Source organism: Rhipicephalus sanguineus, unplaced genomic scaffold (assembly GCF_013339695.2).
Source record: "Rhipicephalus sanguineus isolate Rsan-2018 unplaced genomic scaffold, BIME_Rsan_1.4 Seq1089, whole genome shotgun sequence".
Taxonomy (NCBI): domain Eukaryota; kingdom Metazoa; phylum Arthropoda; class Arachnida; order Ixodida; family Ixodidae; genus Rhipicephalus; species Rhipicephalus sanguineus.
The window spans coordinates 22452-43780 of record NW_023614299.1 but is presented as its reverse complement, the minus strand read 5'-3'; the positions used below and the strand labels follow the sequence as shown (position 1 = coordinate 43780).

Genomic DNA, 21329 nt, shown 5'->3' with positions numbered 1-21329 from the left:
TGTCCCATTTATGGCACAGCGCTGTTGTAAACCTACTGCACGCTGCTACTAGGCAACAACCCAAATGCACCACACCACCGTTTGTTTCTGCCCTGTGCAGAACACATAAAGCACAAAAGCAAACATAGCCATTGCCACCTTGGCCCAGCATGATATTGTTACGTAGCCGTGACAGCAGTCCGAAGACAGGAGACTGGAGGCTCGTGAAATAGAAGAGAATCCGTTTATTAGGCAGACTTGCACCCATAGGAGAAACTGCACACCTCGGCTTCGGCGGCGGCGAACAACGTGCTCAGCAGCCGTCGGAGAACAGAATACCCGCTGTAATCACCTGGGCTCAATTTTAAGGCTGCATCGAACATTCGAGATACGCCCCCAAAAGCAGCTAGTACATTCGCCAGCAGTCTGAGCCTATCTCGTCGCCAATGTGCGAGGCCACGACCATCCCAATAATCGCAACGAGTCTTGGATCATGATCCGAGATGATAAGGCCACGTGCAGGTGGTTATCGACACGCACAAAACATACGCTTCGCGGCAATTTGCACGACACCTGTGCACTGTCAGAAGTGAGCGGCTCGCACATAATGAAACTTCACTGCACAGACACTTGCACAGTATATGCGCATGTGCAAGTGTCCTGGTGCAGTTGAGTGCAGAGGCGGCTTCAGTAGACAACACGCTGCATGCAAATCGCTCGCAACAACCGGCACAGTGCAGCAGCAGGTGCTGCGTTTCAGAAACACAGTGTCAGTTGGCATTCAGTGGTGATCGCATTAGAGATTCATACACACGCACATGGGAAAGCTGGATTAGTCGTCTGCTCCGGCATCATGTGTAGCCTTCCTGTTTTTTTTGTTCGGCTCAGCCGACACTGGAGGCAACCTTTTTTTTCCTGGCTTCAGACATTGGGAGGTCGACTGAGCAAATATGGTTGCGCGTGAAAGGCTCTTGACTGCTGCATAGCCTCCTAACTGATCTTGGGCCCAAGTATCATTTATGTCACAGCAAGAAATAAGCACACTCACCAATGATCCTGCCAATTTCTTTTGCAGGAACAACCATGAGCTCAGTATCTGCACCTTTATCAGGACCTTGCCTCCAATTGTGCATGCAACCTGATAACTGACGGCCGCCTTGTCGGCAAGTTTGGCTTTGGCTCCTGCGAGATCTCCTGGGAAAGAAAATAGATAAACAATAACTACAGTGCAAAGTGATCTGCTTTTTGCTCATATGTAAAGGAGTCTTAAGAAAAGAATACATTGAACAGGGTCCTTTTCAGGTGACAGAGTAATACATCAATATAAACTGTTCCATGTGTACAAAGAACTATTCACGGGGTACATCAAGACCAGGTATGTAGAAGAACATGGGTGTTGATTACTGCGCATATCAAAGGTTTGAATACTGTCACTCTATGCACAAAACTACAGTCCGATTATGAGGTCCACAGTAGTGACAAAACCTGAATCAATTCTGACCGCGTGGGGTTCTAAATCTAAGCATGCAAGCATTTCCACATTTTGCCTCAAACGAGATGCAGCCCACATGGCTGCCACAGCCCAATTGAGCAGTGTAGCACTACACCACAGCCACTAAGCTACCACAGCAGGTGCTGTATACAGCCTATGTACATCAAACTTCATCACTCTACCACAAGCAAAATCAAGTTATTGTTTCCCTAAACTCCATTGCAATGCTGCAAAAGTGTGGTTTATAGAAGTTCCAATGTGACAATTTTGCGAAGCAGTTAGTTCTGTTCTGCAACATTGCCCATGTTTCATTTTCATAATTCTGACAGCCCAATGGCACCCAGGCAGTAGCTAGTGAATTCGAGGCATGATAGAATACATATGGGATTGGTCAGTTGACAAGGTCTGGGTTCGGTAGAAGGCACAAAAACCCGCGGCAAAGGACCGTGCTACCCCAGACTTTGATGGAGCACTGTGTTTAGCTGTACGTGTGCTTCAGGCTCGTATTCCTGGAGGCGACACTAGACGCGCTCAGTATCTTTGATGATCTTCATGGCCTTCTCGAATGTAAGTGTGGACTCCTCGACAAGCAAACATTCGCGTACCCACGTAGAGGTCAATCTAATGAGTAATTTTTGGAGCAGCAGATGATCCTTCAGGTTACCGAAATTGCACTGGTTTGTAGTGTCTTGCAATTCAAAAAGAAAATCCTGGGGGGAAGTCTCACCTTGCACTAAGTTCCAAAACGACAGTCATGCTGTGGCTACTATATCTGGAGGGCTGAACTTGGCTGTTACCTTCTTCACCGATACGGAGTAGGCGTCTTTGGCCAACCCCGATATTTCCAATGTTGCGGCAAGTGCAGCCCGTGCTTGCCTCTGACCTTCGGTCCTAAGAAGTGTTTTCAACACTGCAGCTTTGCGCTACGCAGAAAAGCTTTCACGGCCAGCACCAAACAAATATGCTTTAAAATTTTCAAGCCACCGCATCCATGGTATTGCTGGTATTCCCAGATGGTTCCATAACAAGGGGGGTTTTCCTATCAGGTCGGCCATATCGAAGCTGTATGGCTGCGCGTTATCACCAGGCATTTTGGTAAGTTTCCTGGGGGGGGTGGTGGCTGGCTATGTGCCACGCAACAAGCGGCGATGTGCTGAGAGCGAAAGCCACTTCGGCAGGCCTTGTTCGCTGCGACAAAAACGGACCAAATGGGTATGGCCGCAGCTGATGTTGCCGATGATCTGCTTCTTGGCTGCTGGCTGCAGTTAACGAGCAGCATAAAGTGGAAGGCATTCAGGCTGCATGTCAACTGCACCATTGTAGTGTTCGCAAAGGGAGGCACTGAGCACTGTCGGTGGCTCCGAAGGAACAACAACACACAAGTTCCGCACCCCATCCAACTTACCCTCAGCTGCAGCGAGGGTGTTTATATATATATCTTGTGGGGCACCCCCTGGGGCCACACAACAGAACAAAGTAGTGGAAGATAATACACAACACTACCCTCCCTCAAGAGGCTGGCCATCCTTGTCAGCAACTAACCACCTAAGTTAGAAGAACTTGTTGCTGGGCTACTTGGTACAACACTTCGAGGAAAAATTTAGACACCTAAGCACCACCAAAAGAAAGAAGGGCAACAAGAAAAGACTGTCATTCGCAACTAAACCTGAAGGCAAATGTCCAGTTTCACAAGCCACAGTTACGTGTTGCAGTCTTTCCTTGCGATGGCAGGCAACCTTGTTGCACATAATATTCCACGGATGATCCAGCTTCAGGCACATCCACACTATGGACGAGGCCCTACCAGATGACAACACCAGTGAGTCAGATTACTCTTGACCGCAGCCCATGCACTGGCTGCCAGTAGACCAGTTTGATGGTATTTGACAACATGAAGGCAGACGAAAAATGATGCTTGCTTTGGCAAGCATCAAGCATTGCTGAGGACTTCAATTTGTTTCCATGAGTACAGTGTTGTTGCTGGCGATGCTGCTAAAGCAGAAAGGCTGAATGAGAAGAAAATAAATGGGAACTGCAGCACAGAGAACCCATGAAGACTGGCCTCAACAATAGCCCTTTTTCAAGCACAGAAGCGCCACCAACAGGCACGGAGCGCAAGCGCTTATGGAAAAAGTATGTACGCCGCAGCAGTCTCCACAACGAGCACGCAGGCCTTACGGTTCATGAGGGTTGCAACATGGGCTTGTTGGTTACTCATATGAAAGGCTTTTGATGTAGCGCGAAGGAAACACGGACACAAGAAGGCACAAGGTGTACCCTGTGCCTTCTCGTGTCCGTGTTTCCTTCGTGCTACCCCAAAAGCCTTTCTTACGGTTTAGCTTTCCGCCTACGTCGTGCCAGCACTTCTCAGATCAAGTGCATGTGACAATGTGTAACATATTACTGCTTGATTCAGTCATGGACTTTTCTTGTCTTTAGTTACAACGACCTCTCTACAATTTCCATCTGTCTGTTCCCGCATGCCACTGTGGGACCAGCTGAGCAATTCCGAAGCATAATTTTTTTTCGCATCAGTATGCCCTACAGCTTAAATTAAACAAAGATACAACTTGGTTTCCCAGACGAATTCCACGAGCGGCCAATGCGATTCGCGTATCCATTTGGAATTGTGGGAATGCATAGCTTTAATGCTTCCACATGAAAGACATAACAACAACTGATACGATTCCGGGTACACGCAAAGTTTTTGCAGCTTTGTAGCTTCTGTCCGGTGAGAGTGTTCTTATCGCCGGCGTTCATGTTTAGACACATCGACACAGCACGCGGGCGCTGAAGCGGCGCCACATCGTTACCCCCCCCCCCCCGTGCAGAGAGGAGCCCTCAGGGTTGAAGAGGATTGGGAACCTGCACCCGGCGTCCAAAGCAGGTGGTGTAGGGCACCGGCTGAGGCATTGAAGGCTGCTGTGGGTGAATTACGGGAGGCATGCAGGAGTTGGTAGTTTCTTCGGAGAGGACACATGCTGGCCTCAGTAGGTCAATGGAAACGCGAACGTCCTTCCTGCTGATTTGCAGGGTGAATGTTTTGTCGTCCTGAAGGTTGACTTCATATGGTCCAGAGTAAGGTGGTTGGAAAGGTGCACGTACAGTGTCGTCACGGAGAAAGGCATGCAACAGTGATGCTACCGAGGACTTCTGATTTGGAGCAATTTTTGGAGCAGCAAAATTGCCATTTTGGAGCACTTTGGAGCAGCAATAGTTTCCATCATGGAGCACTTTGGAGCAGATAATTTTGCATATGGGAGCACTCTAGAGCAGCTAATTCTACATCCTGGAGTGCACTAGAGAAGCAAATTGCATTAACATTCAAGCACCTCAATAATTATTACGGGGCTCTTATAAAGAGCTAAAAATAGTTCGATTCAATACAAATCTCATGGAAAAAACCATCTCAGGAGAACTCCATCTTTCAATCGATATTGCAAAAATAAGGGCTCATGCAGCTGAGTGTTCCGGATTAATCTCTTCGATGATTATTTTCGACACTAGCAAGTAAACAATACCGGATCAATAAAATTGTACTTTTTGAAATAAAACTCTAGATACATCTGTGGTTATCAGCAGACGTGGTAGACAAACGCCGTGACATACTACAGTGCCTCAATGCTAATGAGTCACAATGTCCTCAATGTACTCCCCTAAGACTACTCCAAGGCGAAAGGCAGGTTCTTTTTTCTTCTCGATCGATGTGTTGATCCACCCCCTCCCTCTTTGCAAGCTTTAATTCCGCACCTCACCTGGTTTTGCACTGCCTCCATGATCGGCGCACCGATCACGGAAGCAGTGCAAAGCGACGATGTCATGTGATGACGTCATCAGGTGACATTTCGATACATGACGCCATGATAATGTCACTAGTTTTCACGATCTATGACGTCGTGATGACGTCACAAGTTTTGACAACCTATGACGTCATGATGACGCCATCACATGATTATTTTTTGCATCAATCGATTGAGCCGCCGACAGTCAATTTTCGTGTTTGATGAAGCATAAATCTAAGGCTTTCGCATTAATATTGCGTACTGAACGTTAACATCCTGGCCGTTAACAACCTAGCCTTATATACCAAACTGTCCTCAATCATGTCACCACTGTGCCGTGCGCGAAACAGCTTCGCTTATAATCCACTTCACAGAGTGGAATGGCTCCTGAATTTTTTAAAATTTTTATTGCGATAGCAGTTATATGAACACTCTCGGCGGGTTTTTACCGTCGCCGTTGCCGTACTTTTCCGTATAAAGTCCAAATTGATAACATCACCCCGCGCATTCTACACGCGGGTAAAAGCTCGCGAGCGCTGGCAACAAACGCGGCTGAAGCGGAGATTAAACGAGCCGGCTGTTTCTGTCGCACGGAGAGCGCATGCGATAACATCTTCCCGTGAGCGGGCTTGCCGTCGACTGCTCATCAAACAAAGTGGAAACGTCTCTGATGAGCCCGCCCTCTTTCGTAAGGAGCATGAAGGGACGCCATGGGAAGGGTGGGGGAACTGCATCGCTCGAAGGGCGCAGTCGCTGGCGCTATCTTGAGGCATCAGGAGATGGCTCGTAAACCTGCTGTGCTCTTATCGCCTACTTCGCGTTTAGAGAACTCTAATAATAATAATAATAATAACTGAGGTTTAACGTCCCAAAACCAGGATATGATTATGAGAGACGCCGTAGTGGAAGGCTCCGGAAATTTCGACCACCTGGGATTCTTTAACGTGCACTTAAATCTAAGTACACGGGCCTCAAACATTTTCGCCTCCATCGAAAATGCAGCCGCCGCGGCCGGGATTCGATCCTGCGACCTTCGGGTCAGCAGTCGAGCACCATAACCACTAGACCACCGTGGCAGGGCGCGTTCAGAGAACTCACAGCACGAAAACCGCTTCGGCTTCTGGAGCAGCCATATTCCCTTAAACCAGCGTTTTGTTGATTTACGCGAGATCGGATCCAAAAGAGTTAGCTGCCAGCCTTACTTCGTATAACAATACAATTTGTTGGTATCACATTCATGCTTCGCCCTTAAGCGAAACTGGGTTTTTTTTTTTAACCGTCAGCTATTGACCCTAGAAAGCGAGTGGCGGACGTGTGACATGGCGTAGCCGCTTCACAGTGGGCCGTCAGCGATGGGCCCGCTATTGAAAGCTGCGCATATTAAAACACAATTGCGGCTGCTCCGACCAGGAGGCGTGTTTTTATTAATGAGATTACATTTTATTGCGACAGCAATTATATGGATACTCTCGACGGGTTTTTGCCGTCATGTCCCATATAAAGTCCAAATTGATAACATTACCACGTGCATAGTATGTTCTACCGCGAGTAAAAGCGCACGAGCGGGGGCGACGAACGCAGCACGCGGCCGAAGCAGAGATCAAAGGAGCCGGCCTATTTCCAGCGCTCAGAGGGCGCATGCACAACATAACCCTGGTCGGGAGGCCTGCCGTCGAAGCAGAGAGGAAACGCCCCGCCCGTCATGCATGAGCATGAAAAGACGCGAAAGGGGGGAGGAGGGGGTCCCTCGAGTAGCAACTTTGAACTTTGATTCTAAGGGCGCAGTGGCGACCGCTGGCCCGCGTGCTATCTCGGCAGCCATCAGCAGGCGGCTCGTATGCCCTTCTACGTGCTGCGCTCTCAACACCAAACACCGTGCGGAAAGATCATCTCTCTCTGGAGCGGCCTTATTCTCTTACACCAGCGTTTTGTAGAGTTACGCGAGATCGGATCCTTTCTATCGCATTCATTGCTTCATCCTTGCGGTGAAGCTGTGACTTTCCTTTAAAAAAGCAAGCAATAAATTCGATTCGGAACTCTATATAGCACTGACGAGCTCGTGGTGGAAGGAATTAGGAAAAAGTCCTTCTGGATGAAGACCCATGGATAAAGTATATCTGAGGAAAACTGTCAATGCATTCCCACCGTTCACATGCTCTTCCATAGACATGAAGCACGGAAAATTCGATATTGTTCCATATATATATATGGCTAGCGACCCCTGATTTGATTCCGCCATGTCCAGAAACAGAAGTGACAGACATTTTAGCAGCACACGTGTAGTTATTACTGAGCATTGCTTTCATTACGTGCCGTGCGACTTTAACAAGCTGTCAGCAGCGTTTCTGGGACCGGCGACGTCTGCCGATCAATCGCAACCACACTTCCATGCTGTCGATTGGCCTAGACGTCACGACCATCTGCGGAGAGCGTGTTTTGCTGTCGAGCCGACTTGCACAACAGAAGCTGCGTCGGCACCATGCATGGCGTCATGGCTTACTCGGCGTGCATGCGCGAGCGCTGTTTATTCAGCAGAATAATTATTGGTCCATGGTTGTAACTTTAACGGCCCCAAGATCAAGCTGCACCTGCTTTAACGCGCCGCCGGTTCGATCGCCGGTGATAGACGCCCCCAAACCCGAGAGTCTGGCGCAGTTTGGCGCAATTTTCATCGATATTATCAGGATGGCGCAGTAAATACAATTTGGCGCACTTTGGCGCAGTTGGCGCAGGAGTGGAATCACTGCATGCAAGCATCTTGTCAAGTTCTTAAAGGGGTACTGACACGAATATTTTCAGTTGTCGTTTTTTTGTGTCAAATGAAAGGTCAAGCCCTCAAGAGCCTAGAAAAGGTAGTGCTAAGCGCGAGTGCACCCTGAAAAAGTAATTACAGTATGTTTTTAAAGGGACACTAAAGGCAAATATTAAGTCGACGTTGATTGTTGAAATAGCAGTCCAGAAACCTCGTAGTGCTACTTTTATGCCAAGGAAGTGCTTATTTTGAAATAAAATCACGTTTTAGTGGCCCACATCGCGTTAGCACACTTCAAATCACCCGCCTGAAATCCGACTTTCATACGTCACTGCTGCCGTGCCCAGCGTTGCCCGCCTTTACTGCGTGGCCGCCGACACTAGTAGCAGCAGAGCGAAAGTAGCGGGACCCACAGCAGCAACAACGGCCATCGAAGCTTGCCGCAGTCGCCACAATGGATGTGGACGGAGAACTTGACAACGAGACATTGGCTCGCGACGCTGGGCTCCAATTCAGCGACTTGAGCCCCGATGAACGTGGTATGCTGCTGAGGGCTCGTAGTGCCGGCGTCGTTGCATGAGGCATTTTGTCGAACTTTCTATCAGAGCAACTTTCACGAGCGCGCAAAACACACGCGGCAGTATGCGATCCCGAAACTACCACTGAGACGCGACCGCGTGAGCGAAGCAGGGCACCGGGCGAAGCGCAGTTCGGCGAAAACGGAACCTTTGAACCACGCGCACCGTTCCCCATGGCAACGCCACAGAGGTTCTTTTTTCCATGATTCAAACGGAAACGAACAAACAGCATTTTATTACGTCTTTTGATGCACGGAAGGTTCTTTTTTTATTGCTGCTAGTTTGATTACTAGTGATTTATTGTAGGCAGACTCTCATACGTCATCGGGATCACTTCGAAAATGTCCCACTCGTGGCGCTCATCATGTGATACATTTAGCTTAATTTCTCGGTAAGTAGGGCACTGCTGTTGATAATATTGCTGTTTTAGAAGTTGTCATACATTGAGCTTTCACTCTGACATAAATTGTTATTTGCCTTTAGTGTCCCTTTAAAAGCTAGTTTCGGTTCCTACTGTACCCTGACGTCACAACACGGTATGAGCTTCTTGTCACGTGCTCGCACAATATATAGTGACGTTTCTACGCACAAGCGGCAATTTTGGAAGTTTTGATGACGTACAAGTGGCCATCTTGGAAGTTTCAGTACCTAACGTCATCACAACAAGCCAGACTGCTGCGTGAAGTCACCAGAATTTGTACTGCAGCCTGACGTCAAGCTAGTGTCGATGTCAGTAGGTGCGCAATGAAAAAATTGATTTTAATATCAAATTAAAATATTTTATCAGCATTTGCTGAGCTTCACACTTGTTCAGAGCCATCTCTGCATACAGGAGATATGTATGGCAGAGTAAACTCGCCTTCGAAAAGGGTGTCAGTACCCCTTTAAACTAGTGACGCAGAACTATCGATGGTACTATCGATACTATCGATAGCTGACTCACTATCGAACTATCGATGGTGCTATCGATAGTAAAAAAATTCGATGGTACTATCTATAGTATAAAATCAACAGCGCGGACTCACTGCAGAATAAACTTGGTTCCCCGCGCGCGTGGTACATAGTGGAGCCGGAGGAGCAGGCTGAAGGGCAAGAAAGTTGACATGCTTGTGTTCTTAACCAGAATGCTTTGCGGACACATGATCATAAAGTCAAACTGTTCAGCTGTAGCGGATAGGAAGACGTTACAGTTGGTGGGACTGCGCGGCTTCAAACTGATATTGCATTTTAGGATTTCAAAATAAGAAAAACATCAAGAAGTTAATTGTAAGGTGTAACTGGTTGCTTTCGGATACGAATTTATTGATGGATATTTTCCGCCATTTTCACTGCGGAAATAATTAATTTCTCTGCCAAAAAATGCTCATAAGTTAAGCGAAGCTAGTAGTAAGCTATCGCAACTATTTTGGCAATATAGCCGGCCAGCAACCGCATCAATATTCACACCACTATCGATAGGATTGTCACGTGGTTGTGACGGTGAAAAATGCTGCAGCAAGACTGGGAAATAAGGAAATCTTTATTTGGGCGAACCTGTGCCCAGAAAGTCAAAACTCAAAATACAAGCGATACATGCTGCGCACTGATAGCAGCGGGAGCAGTCGTCAGCCGTTGAGTAATCTGATCATCGATGGAACGCGTTGTCCTTTATACATCAGTCATCAAACCTTCCAGCGTTACCGCTGGTGCTCGCGTAAGCTCTCGAATAAACTTGACTATTCGCGTCCGGCGCGTAACCTTAACAGAATGATCTCAAGCAATTGTGAAGCTTCTCAAAGATTACGGTGCGGTCTGCGTCAAACGTTGCTAACAGTCTTTGTGGGTGAAATCTGAATACGTCAAAACAAAGCAATGAACACGCGTGGCAGTAATATCGCTATAGTAATATTAACGATGGTACTACCGATTGCACTATTGATAGTTTGTCGATAGTAGCACTATCGATAGTTTGTTTACACTATCGATAGTTTCAAAGAAACTATCGATACTATCGATAGTCAATTTACCGATAGTTCTGCATCACTACTTTAAACGCAAACGGGGTCGGCTTGGTGTGACGTGCCGCTGGCAATGGGCGTAGTGCGCCCATTGTGCGACGGAGCCGAGCGACAAAGTTTGTAGGGTCCGAGCTGGTGACGTCAGGAGTGGAAGCGGAAAGAAGTTCCCAAGGTAGGCGAAGCGGCTCCTCGTAGACAAGTTCTGCGGGCGTGGCCTGAATGTCTTGCTTGAAAGTGGCGCGCAGACCAATAGCGGTGGGGGGAGAGCCTCGAGCCAGGTTGAGTTAGGGTGGCACATGATGGCTGCCTTCAGCTGTCGGTGAAACCGCTCAATCATCCCATTGGCACAAGGATGGTAGCTGGTGGTCCGGGAACGCTTGAACTCGGTGGAGAGCCCGAGGAGCCTGAAGAGTTGAGATTTGAGTTGCTGTCCTTGATCGGTTGTGACGTGACGAGGTGTGCCGAAGAGGGAAATCCAGCCAGAGAAGGCCAAGGTGACGTCTTCTACGGTAATCCTTTCGAGCGGCCATACCTCTGGCCATCAAGTGTAACGATCAATGGCGGTGAGGCAATAGGGGTAAGGTCCGGCTGGTGAGAGGGAGCCAATGATGTCGATGTGGACATGTTGAAACCGTTTCGATGGCAAGGGGGAAATGCTCCGTGCGGCGATGTGACGGGTGATTTTGACGTGCTGACATTGAATGCACATGCTTGCCCAGGTGCGGCAGTCCCATTGCATCGAGGGCCAGACATAGCGGTCAGTCACAAGGCATGTAGAAGCGCTGATGCCAGGATGGCTGAGGTTCTGTACCTGGTTGAAAAGGCTGTGGCGATGCAGAGAAGGGACATATGGTCTCACTCGTCCCATGGATATGTCGCAGTAGAATGTGTCCGTCGACCCAGGGACAGCAATTTGTTTAAGTTGAAGAGAAGAGCCATTCACGAGGAGCTGCTGGAGTTCGGCGTCCGTTTTCTTTCCCATCCCAAGCCTCTGGCTTGGGATAAGAAAGCAGAGTAGTGTTACAGAGGGCAGTTTTTCGGTCTTCGAACACTTGTGTTAAATGTGGTGTCCAAGTGACAGAATGGTTGCTCCGTAGACCAGCCAACACGTCATGAAGAGGGGCCTGATATGTGGACGCTTTAGGCACGCAGCTCCTGCAAAAGTTGAGGATGCCCAGGAAATGACGGAGCTCTTTCGCTGTGGCAGGTCACGCGTAGTTTTTAAGGGCCAGGATGCGGTCAGACAAGGGTCTAGTCCCTCCTGAAGAGATATGATGGCCCAGAAATGTGACGACTGAGGCGCCGAGCGTGTTGTTCTGGACGTTTATGAGCAAGCCGTGGTCATCGCAACGCTGGAAAAGTTGATGAAGGTGTTGGCGGTGGTCCTTTTTATTGGGGGAGAAGACCAGGATGTCGTCTAGATACACCACACAAAGTCTAGGCTGCGGATGACGTCCTCAATGAAGAGTTGGAAGGTTTGTCCCGCATTGCAGAGGCCAAAACTCATGAAATAGAATTCAAATAAGCCGAATGGCGTGATAATTGCAGTCTTTGGGATGGCATCCGAGTTGACAGGAATTTGCGTGTGGGCCTTTATCAGGTCAACAACTGAGAAAATGGTGCTGCCGTTGTAAACAGTGGGCAAAATCCTGTATATGACAGACGGGATACCCTGTAGAGGATGGTGCGGGCGTTGAGGGCGCTGTAATCTCCACAGGGGTGCCAGCCATCGGTCTTCTTTGGTACCAGATGAAGCGGTGAGGCATAAGGTCCCTCCGAGCAGCAGGCAATTCCTTCGTGGAGTATGGCTTCAAACTCAGCTTGAGCGATGTGCAGGCGGTCCGGAGCTAGGCGACAGGCGCACCAAGAAACCGGGGGGTCAGGAGTAGTACAGATATAGTGCACAGTTGAGTGGCGCACCTCTCGGGGATGCCCGCTAGGACGAGCCAGGTCAGGAGACTCTGTTAAGAGGGTGTGGTATGGCAATAATCTTCAATGGCAAGTGCCGTAACACTAGGCTGTAGGGTGGTCTTACGTTGGCCCGGCGCGGAGAGGCCTGTTGTGGTGTTATAATGAGTCTGTCATATCAGCAGTCAGGTAGAAGACTGTAGTACGCCAAGAAATCGAACTCTATCATTGGCTCTGCAACGTCGGCGATGACGAAATTCCATGGGAATTCATGGCAGGTTTTCAAGGTTGATGTTAAGACGGAGCGAGCCATAGGTCTTATTGTTTTCTTCGTTCAGCGAACTGGGAGCGCAGAAAAAACACACAAAGGACGATGCAAGGAACCACATAAGACGAGCGCTCAGAGCGCCCGTCTTATGTGGTTCCTTGCATCGTCCTTTGTGTGTTTTTTCTGCGCTCCCAGTTCGTTGAACGAAGAAAATGAATTACCAACTGGTCCACCTTTCGATCCTCCTGCGATAGGTCTTATTGCTCGAGTGGTTCACCGCACTTAGCTCAAACGACGTGCAAGGACACTTGTCATGCAGGAAGGCTCGGGGAAAGCAACAGATGTCGGAACCGCAGTCGGTGAGAAACCGCCGCTTAGCGACTTGGTTGGTGACAAAAATGCGACGGCCTCTAAGTTGGCAGCTCGCGGCTGTCTCTACGAGCTGCTGTAGAAGTTTCCGACATCCGGCTGAGCATGGTGGTTGACATTTCCAGGCTTTGAAACCGAAGCGACGATGGTCGTAGCAACGGCTGTCATCATTTTCTTGCAATGAATCGGTGCTGCAGTCTTAGCTTTGGAAGTGTTTTCATTGATGCAACTTCGGGCATTGATCAAGGTGCATTTGAATCAAGTCCAGCTGAAGGGCAATTTCGTCGATACGGCTCGTGAGCTCGGGCGTGGGCTGTGGGGCGCAGACAGCATGGACGGAAAAAGGCAGTGATGGTAGAGAGACTTCGACGACTCTGTCCACAATTTCGGCGAGCTGGTCCAGTGGAAGATTCAGATGAATGGCCTGTGCATGTCAGTGTAGACGATGAAGCCAGGTTATTCAGAGGAGGGAGTCGTCAACTGGCATGTTGCCCACAAGGGCACACATATAGCGCAAGAGCTGCGATGGCTTGCGGCCACCTAGCTCTTCGTTCTGAAGAAGTTGACGCACTTTCTAGTCTTCTGAAGGTGAAAGCCGTTGAATCAGTTCCCTCTTCGAGTGCAGGTAACAGTCATCAGCCGGAGGACTTGCAAGTATGTCGCGGAGCTCAGTTGCATAGCGAGAGTATAGATGGGCAACGATGTAGTCATAGCATGTCCGGTCCTGGGTGATACGTGCCAGGAAAAAATGCGCCTCGACTTGAGCAAACCACACCTCAGGTGACTCTGCCCAAAATGATGGGAGCTTGACAGCGACGCGACAGACGGGCCGCAGTAGTGGTAGCACCTGCGTTGGGAGCGACCGCTGGAGCGGAGCTTTGGGTGGTGTGGCCCGAGTGCGGCTGGGCAGAATCTTCAAGCGAGTGCGATACATGTTGGATGCACTGCTGCTGTTCCTGGAGTTGCTACTCTTGGTTACTGATCACATGTTGTTGGGCCTGCGGTTGCTGATGCATTCTAAAAAAGACAGGGCGTGCAAACAAGGACACAAGAAGTCAGGACACCACAAACGCCACCACAAATGGCGTTTGTGGTGTCCTGACTTCTTTTTTGTGTCCTTGTTTGCGCGCCCTGTCTTTTTTAGAATGAATACTTACCAACTAGCTCAGCTCTCTCTTATTCTTGCTGATGCAGTTGTACTTGTTGGCGAAGAGTAGCAAGGGCTTCCTGGTCGGCCATGGTGGTGTGGTAAGTTAGTTTTCCAGGTCACCAGATGTGGGAAGCCATAGCTTTAATGCTTCCACATGAAAGACATAACAACTGATAAGATTCGGGGCGCACACAGTTTTTGTAGCTTCTGTCCGTCGAGAGTTCTCATCGCCGGTTCTCATGTTCAGATGCATCAACGCGATGCGCAAGCGGTGCCGCAGCGTTTCACCACAGAATCAACGTCCACCAATAGTGTTGATGAGCACAAGGTGAGACTCTCAGAGTCAAAGAGAGTACAGTCAGCGTTTAGTGAAACAAGATATATTAATTACACAGCATGCGCGTCACTGGCACCACAGGTAACAAAAGATAAGTTTTTATCACCATTCGCTGACACTAACTGCAGATGTGACATTTCACAAATGCTGGTTGTGTTTTTGCGTATTGGCTCCCATGTGACAACACTGTAGACATGTATAGTCCTACTCATGAACAATATGAGGTTATTTTTTAAAGGCCATGGTGGCTAAACGCAGTTGGCAAGCACAGGAGTGTTCATGACACTAAATGCTCCAGCAGGAACAGTGGCATAGCCAGGAAAAGAGGGGGGGGGCATTGGGGGAGTCCAAACGCCCTCAAAAATTTTTCACATTTGCAGTGTATGTATGCACGCACACATACAAATGCATGCATGAACATACATAAAGTTTGGTTGAACCGCCTTCACGAAAAAATTTCTCCTCCACTTGTGAGAGTGGGGTGAGAGTGGAGGCTCGCCTCCGCTCTCACCCCACGTACACCTCAGCAGCCCTAATTACCGGCTGCATTTTGTTCTGGACAAGTATATGATATTGGAATGAGCCTTGCACAAACAAGCTTGCAAATTTTGATCACAAGAATGAATGATTTATTTTCTGCACCTCATTCTCATCTCAATGCACAGATAGCTCAACATGTACTGCCCCCCCCCCCCCCCAATGTCTTTTTTAAGCAAATGTGAAAATTACACCTCTGTAAAATCACTAGAACATTGCACTTTGCACAGGCACGAAGCTTTGACACGTTAGAACTTCCTGTGGAATTAAATTAGAAAGTTTGTGGATTTTGGCCAAAGTGCATTGGCGTGCTAGTTGATTGATGATCATAAGTTTTAAGAGCGCAAGTGAACAAAGACAAAAAGAACCCACACACAGTACTGACTCTGAACTGGAAATGTTTATTTTCATGCACACATGAACATATACATACGCGAGCAGATGAAAACAAAACAAGAAAGGTGATAGATAAAGATACGAAACAAGTAACCAAACATACATGTTTGTCGCCGCAATCACAACCTATCACAATTGTAGCGAAGAGGAATGCCCAGCGCTGCAGCCACATCACCAGCTCTGCTCGAGCCGGAGCTGCCCAGCCTGTGTTTGCTGCAACATTGTTGCTGCAACGCGCCTGCAACATTCGAACGCATTATGGACAACATTTTGCGAGGTCTTAAGTGGAAAACATCTTCAAAATTGGCTAGCGCGAAATTGACAAGGACTAAGAAGGAACACTGATGTACAGGACAGGCGCTACTCGCAACTAAGCTTTATTCAGAAAAGTCTTCCTACATATATACTCAGCCGAGTGGCGCGCGCAGGCGCAATACACAAAACATGTCTATGCTATCTAGATGACGTGTTTGTATATTCATCAGATTTTCCTACGCACCTCCGTAGGCTAGAGGAAGTGCTTCAGTGCCTAACTGACGCTGGCCTTCAGCTCAACCTGAAGAAATGCCGCTTTGGCACGAGGCAGCTCCCCATCCTTGGCCATGTTGTATCCAAAGACAGTATTCTTCCCGACACCGCCAAGTTTCAGGCAGTTGCTGACTTTCCCAAACCTGCGTCTCTCAAAGAACTTCGTAGCTTCCTTGGCCTCTGTTCTTATTTTTGCCGCTTCATCCGGAATTTTGCGACCATCACCGCTCCCTTGAATCAGCTCCTACGGAGCGACTCGAAAAGTTACGCTTGGACGCCCGCTTGTGACGATGCCTTTCAAGAGTTGCGCCATCTGCTCACCTCCCCGCCAATCCTGTGTCACTTCGACCCTACTGCTCCGACTGAGGTCCATACCGACGCCAGCAGTGTTGGACTCGGGCGCCGTGCTCGCGCAACACAAATCTGGATTTCAAGAGTACGTCATCGCATACGCAAGCCGCACCCTCACAAAAGCAGAGACCAATTATTCTGTTACAGAGAAGGAATGTTTGGCCATAATTTGGGCTCTTGGTAAATTTCGACCTTATCTGTATGGCCGCTCCTTCAACGTAGTCACAGACCACCATGCGCTTTGTTGGTTATCCACGTTGAAGGACCCCTCCGGCCACAATTAGCTCGCTGGGCTTTGCGGTTGCAAGATTTCGACATGCACGTTGTCTCTAGGTCGGGCCGCCGCCACACCGATGCCGATGCCCTATCACGCTCGCCTGTGTCAACCGACAGCACTGCCTGCCTATCTGCCGTGGATGACATACTTTCGTTCCCAGCTGACTGCCACGTGGCGTCGGAGCAACGCAAGGATGCCTGGATCAGCGCTCTCCTCCGTTTCCTTTCCAACCCGCCGACTTTTCCTTCAGCTTCTAGAGCCTTGCGTCGTCAAGCTACTCACTTTGAGATCCGTGATGGCCTCCTCTATCGCAGGAACTACATGTCCGACGGCCGCAAGTGGTTGCTGGAGATACCTCGACATCTTCGGGCTAACATATGTTCAGCCTTTCACACTGACCCACAGTGTGCACATGCGGGCGTCTTCAAAACATACGCCCGACTTTCCTCGAGGTTCTATTGGCGAGGCATGTACACCTTTGTGCGCAAGTACATTCGGTCATGCCCACAGTGCCAACGACACAAAGCTCCTTCTCAGTACGTCTCTGGTCCGCTCCAGCCAATACCGTGTCCGGCCAGGCTCTTCGACCGCACTGGCATTGACTTGTATGGACCTTTTCCATTCTTGGCTTCCGGAAACTGCTGGGTAGTCGTCGCCGTCGACCACTTGACGCGCTACGCAGAAACAGCCGCTGTGCTAGCATTTTTTTCTCCTGCGGAACTTCATTCTCCGTCACAACGCACCCCACGAACTTCTGAGCGATAGAGGACGTGTGTTCCTTTCCGAGGTTGTAAACGGACTCCTTGCCGAATGTCATATTGTTCATCGCACTACTACCGCCTACCATCCTCAAACTAATGGCTTGGCAGAAAGATTCAACCGCACCCTAGGCGACATGATCTCGAAGTATGCTGCCTCTGATCACTCTGACTGGGACCTAATTTTGCCCTTCGTGACGTACGCGTACAACACGGCTCCACAGGCGACTACAGGCTTTTCCCCATTTTTCCTCTTATATGGCCGAGAACCTTTGACCACCCTCAACACCATTCTGCCATACCGACCCGATTCATTCGAACCTACGCCCATCTCTCAAGTTGCCCGCCACGCCGAGGAGTGCCGTCAACTTGCCCGCTCGTTTACAACCGTACACCAATGGAAACAAAAATCTTGTCATGCCGATGACCCTGATCCTCACTTTCTTCCAGAATCCCTTGTGTGGCTTTGGGTTCCAGCTGTCCCTGCTGGCCTCTCCTCCAAGCTTGCTTCGAAATATCAGGGACCCTACCGTGTCGTTGCGCAGACGTCACCTGTAAACTACATCATCGAACCGGTTAAACTGCCTACAGAGCAACGCTTTCGTGGTCATGAAACCATCCACGTACAGCGTCTGAAGGCCTACTACCATCCGCTTGTACTGTGTCCACCGTGAGTCGCCAGGATGGCTCCTTTTTCAACGGGGGACGATTGTAGCGAAGAGGAATGCCCCGCGCTGCAGCCACATCGCCAGCTTTGCTCGAGGCACGAGCCGGAGCTGCCCAGCCTGTTTGCTGCAATGCTGCCTGCGCCTGTACAGCTCTTGCTGTCCCTGTTCGGACGATCCCGGCCCAGCGTTCTTATTATACAACCAAACTAGGGTGACAAATCGAGAAATCTCATTTCCTTGTTGGACAGTGCAGTGACAAAGATGGCATGCTGACAGATTTATCATTCAGTTTTTCTATTTCACCGGCTTCAATGATTTCCCTCGTCAATCTATCTTTTGCCCTGTTGAGAATAATCGTTTTATCCTATATTGGAACACAGCCACATTTTTGACAGCAAACAGCAAGATGCGCAGAAATTACTTGTGTGGCGTACTTGTGCTCCTTCAACCTTTGTGTGACAAAATGGCCGGTTTGTCCGATGTGCGCACGACAACGGGACCGAATAAATCACGCCTTTAACAAAACCCACGAATTTCTAGCCTGGTTTTGTGGAACAAGCGGCATTTTCTTTTTACAAAGTGACCCTCCTGCTAAGTCCCTGAAGTCCCACTGGCACAGAAATAATGACGTCCACACAGGACCTTCTCACAATCCTTTTCAGATTGTGAGATATGGTGTGAATGTAGGGCAGTACCACAGCCTTTTTGCTCGAATGACGCTGTCACACTCATTCGAGCTTAACCTATACTTCTCACTCAGGCCTTTCACTACAGCAGACAACCGTCTAAAGGGTAACCAGAGTCGCACAGACACTAAGCCTAGCCCCACACACTCTCTTCAATCTTATGCTCACATGACTTTGACATAGAATTGTGTAAACACAGCTGGATCACAGCACTGTTGACTAACTTCGAGTGTGAAGTTGAAAATGGTAACACTGACTTACTGCCTCTGGACAGCTCCAACAAACACTCCGTGAATAGCAACAAAATCTTATGTCCAAAAATGTGATGAAATTGCCCTTCGGGACTTCAAATGTAGGTAAGCGATGGGACAAAACATCAGTAGTTATGGTTCTTGACACCACTGAGTCAAAGTTGTTCAAGTCATTGGTAAAAACAATTGGATAGTTGTCTGCAAATTTGAAGACTCCAACGACATCCGTACCGAACAAACGATCGTGAAGAAGCTTGTTACGATTAGCCAGAAATAAGTCGCTCAAACAAGGAGCAATGGAGGAAGCAATACATATGCCGTATTTTTGTTTCACAATGTGGTCGTCCCAAGTTGCGCAAGTTGAGTTAACATAAAAGTGAAGGAGCTCTAAAAAGTGTTCACGGGACAAGCCTGAAGCGCTCTGAAATTTGACAGTCCCGAACCTGTCAATACTGTCTGCAACACATGTCATCAATTCTGCCTGGGGGATCGGGTATAACAGATCTTTTATGTTGGGAGAAAAGGCAGCTATGTTCTCATCCTGCCTGTCCATTAAAAATTCGACAACTTGCTCAGACTTAACTACCAAATAAGTATCATCAACTGGAAGCATCTTAAACTGCTTCTGCAAATGTTTCACGTTCACGTGCACATGAAAATAAACATTTCCAGTTGCAAATCAGCGCTGTGTGTGTGTGCGTGTTCTCTTTCCATGTCCAGTCGCACTGTTGAAACTTATTGTGGTATTTCAACCGCGCATATGGAACACGCAAAAGGCAAAACTTAATCACGCCAAACACAGCAGTGAGAGGCACACAAGACCACAGCCATTAGTTAAAAGACATGGCTGGGCTCACCATCCAGTGGGACCAGAGAGCCAGAGTCATCTCAGGGCAAGAGAAGAGGCGTAAAGGAGACGGATACATTTATTTATTTGTCATGTTACCCACAGTGCCCACAGGCATATCAAATACAGGGGAAATATTTGCAAATGTACAATGGAGCAAGTAGGTTATAATAACTTATAGACAAGCACATAATATTGTGGGCTATGTTTATGCCAAGCAGTGCTGTACATTGCTGCCACTTTTACATATATGCTGTGTGCATCCAGCCTAGAGAATATGGGCAACCTGCAGCACCTTAGCCATGAAGCACACGTGACAACTTCACTGCCAAAAATATAGTGCTTGTATTTTCAGACTTAAAGATATGTCATACTCCCCCGTGGACGTAAGGGTGATGTTCGGTACAAGTGATGTGCTTGCTGCCCACGAGAAGAACACCTGCCAAATATATGGGCTACATATGTGCTACAAGCATATGTGCTACATTATAACCATTTCCTGTTCCTTTGTAAAATATGGAAATGCAAGCAGATTCTAGTTCTCAGATTCATAAGTTCTGTACTTTTCTTGACATCCAACATGAGGAAGTGGCTCAGTCGAACAGGTAGTGGATCAATTGGATGGCACGTGGTGAAAGTGTAATAAACTGTGGGGCAGTACATGTCAGACGTATAAATGAGCTCCATCGGCAAAGCTACTCATATAGCCACAATTGACAAGCAGTGCATTACCTGTCATGGTCGTTGCAGTGCCTAGAGTCATAGGCTGATTTTGGAGGTGTGGGAACGTATTCTTCCTCGACCCAGAAGTCATCTTCGTCCTTCGACGCTGTGCTCTCGGCTGTCCAAGGCATGACAAGCTATATCCTGCGGCACATACAAAAGGCAACTTTTCTTCACACTTAAGTCCGTGCAACGCGTTGTTTCACAAAAGTGGAATGCCGTGCACGAGTGTCACATGCAGTTTCATAAAAGGCGCCGTTGAAGCGTCATCGGCAAATATCAACTCACTTTAGAGCCAAGTTCACCCACGGTCCGCTACTTTAGTGCAGCACAATAAACCTGCTGATTGGTTAAGAGAGCATGGAACATAGCAACCCGCGCAAAACGTAGCCACCGTATGTAGCCAGTAGCACGCATGATGATGATGATGATGTGTGCTGCCTCTTCCCTTTGGAGCGGGAGCAACGGTCTATGTCGGATCGGGCAAGGAAGAAAAAGACAAAGCGAAGGTCAAGTTAAGAAGAAAATTTTAAAGGTGGGAGGAGAAAGGGGAGAGAAAGAAAATAAAAGAAAAAGGTTGGTAACATCTAATGCGGTAACAAAGCGCGCGCGCCGCCGCGTATATCCGAAACATGGAGGAAGGAATACTGAGGAGAGGCCCTGACGTCACATTCGTGAAGCCTCCACTAGAGCTG

General features: G+C 48.5%; 1 long non-coding RNA gene across 1 annotated transcript; it reads right to left on the bottom strand.

The window, feature by feature from the left end:
* Positions 1–903: 903 nt before the first annotated feature.
* LOC119376071 (uncharacterized) lies at positions 904–21046 on the bottom strand. The gene is made up of 3 exons (XR_005180499.2): positions 20923–21046; positions 20644–20778; positions 904–1173 (listed from the first exon to the last, which is right to left on the bottom strand). It is a non-coding gene; the product is annotated as an uncharacterized LOC119376071 (long non-coding RNA).
* Between the last annotated feature and the right edge of the window lie 283 nt (positions 21047–21329).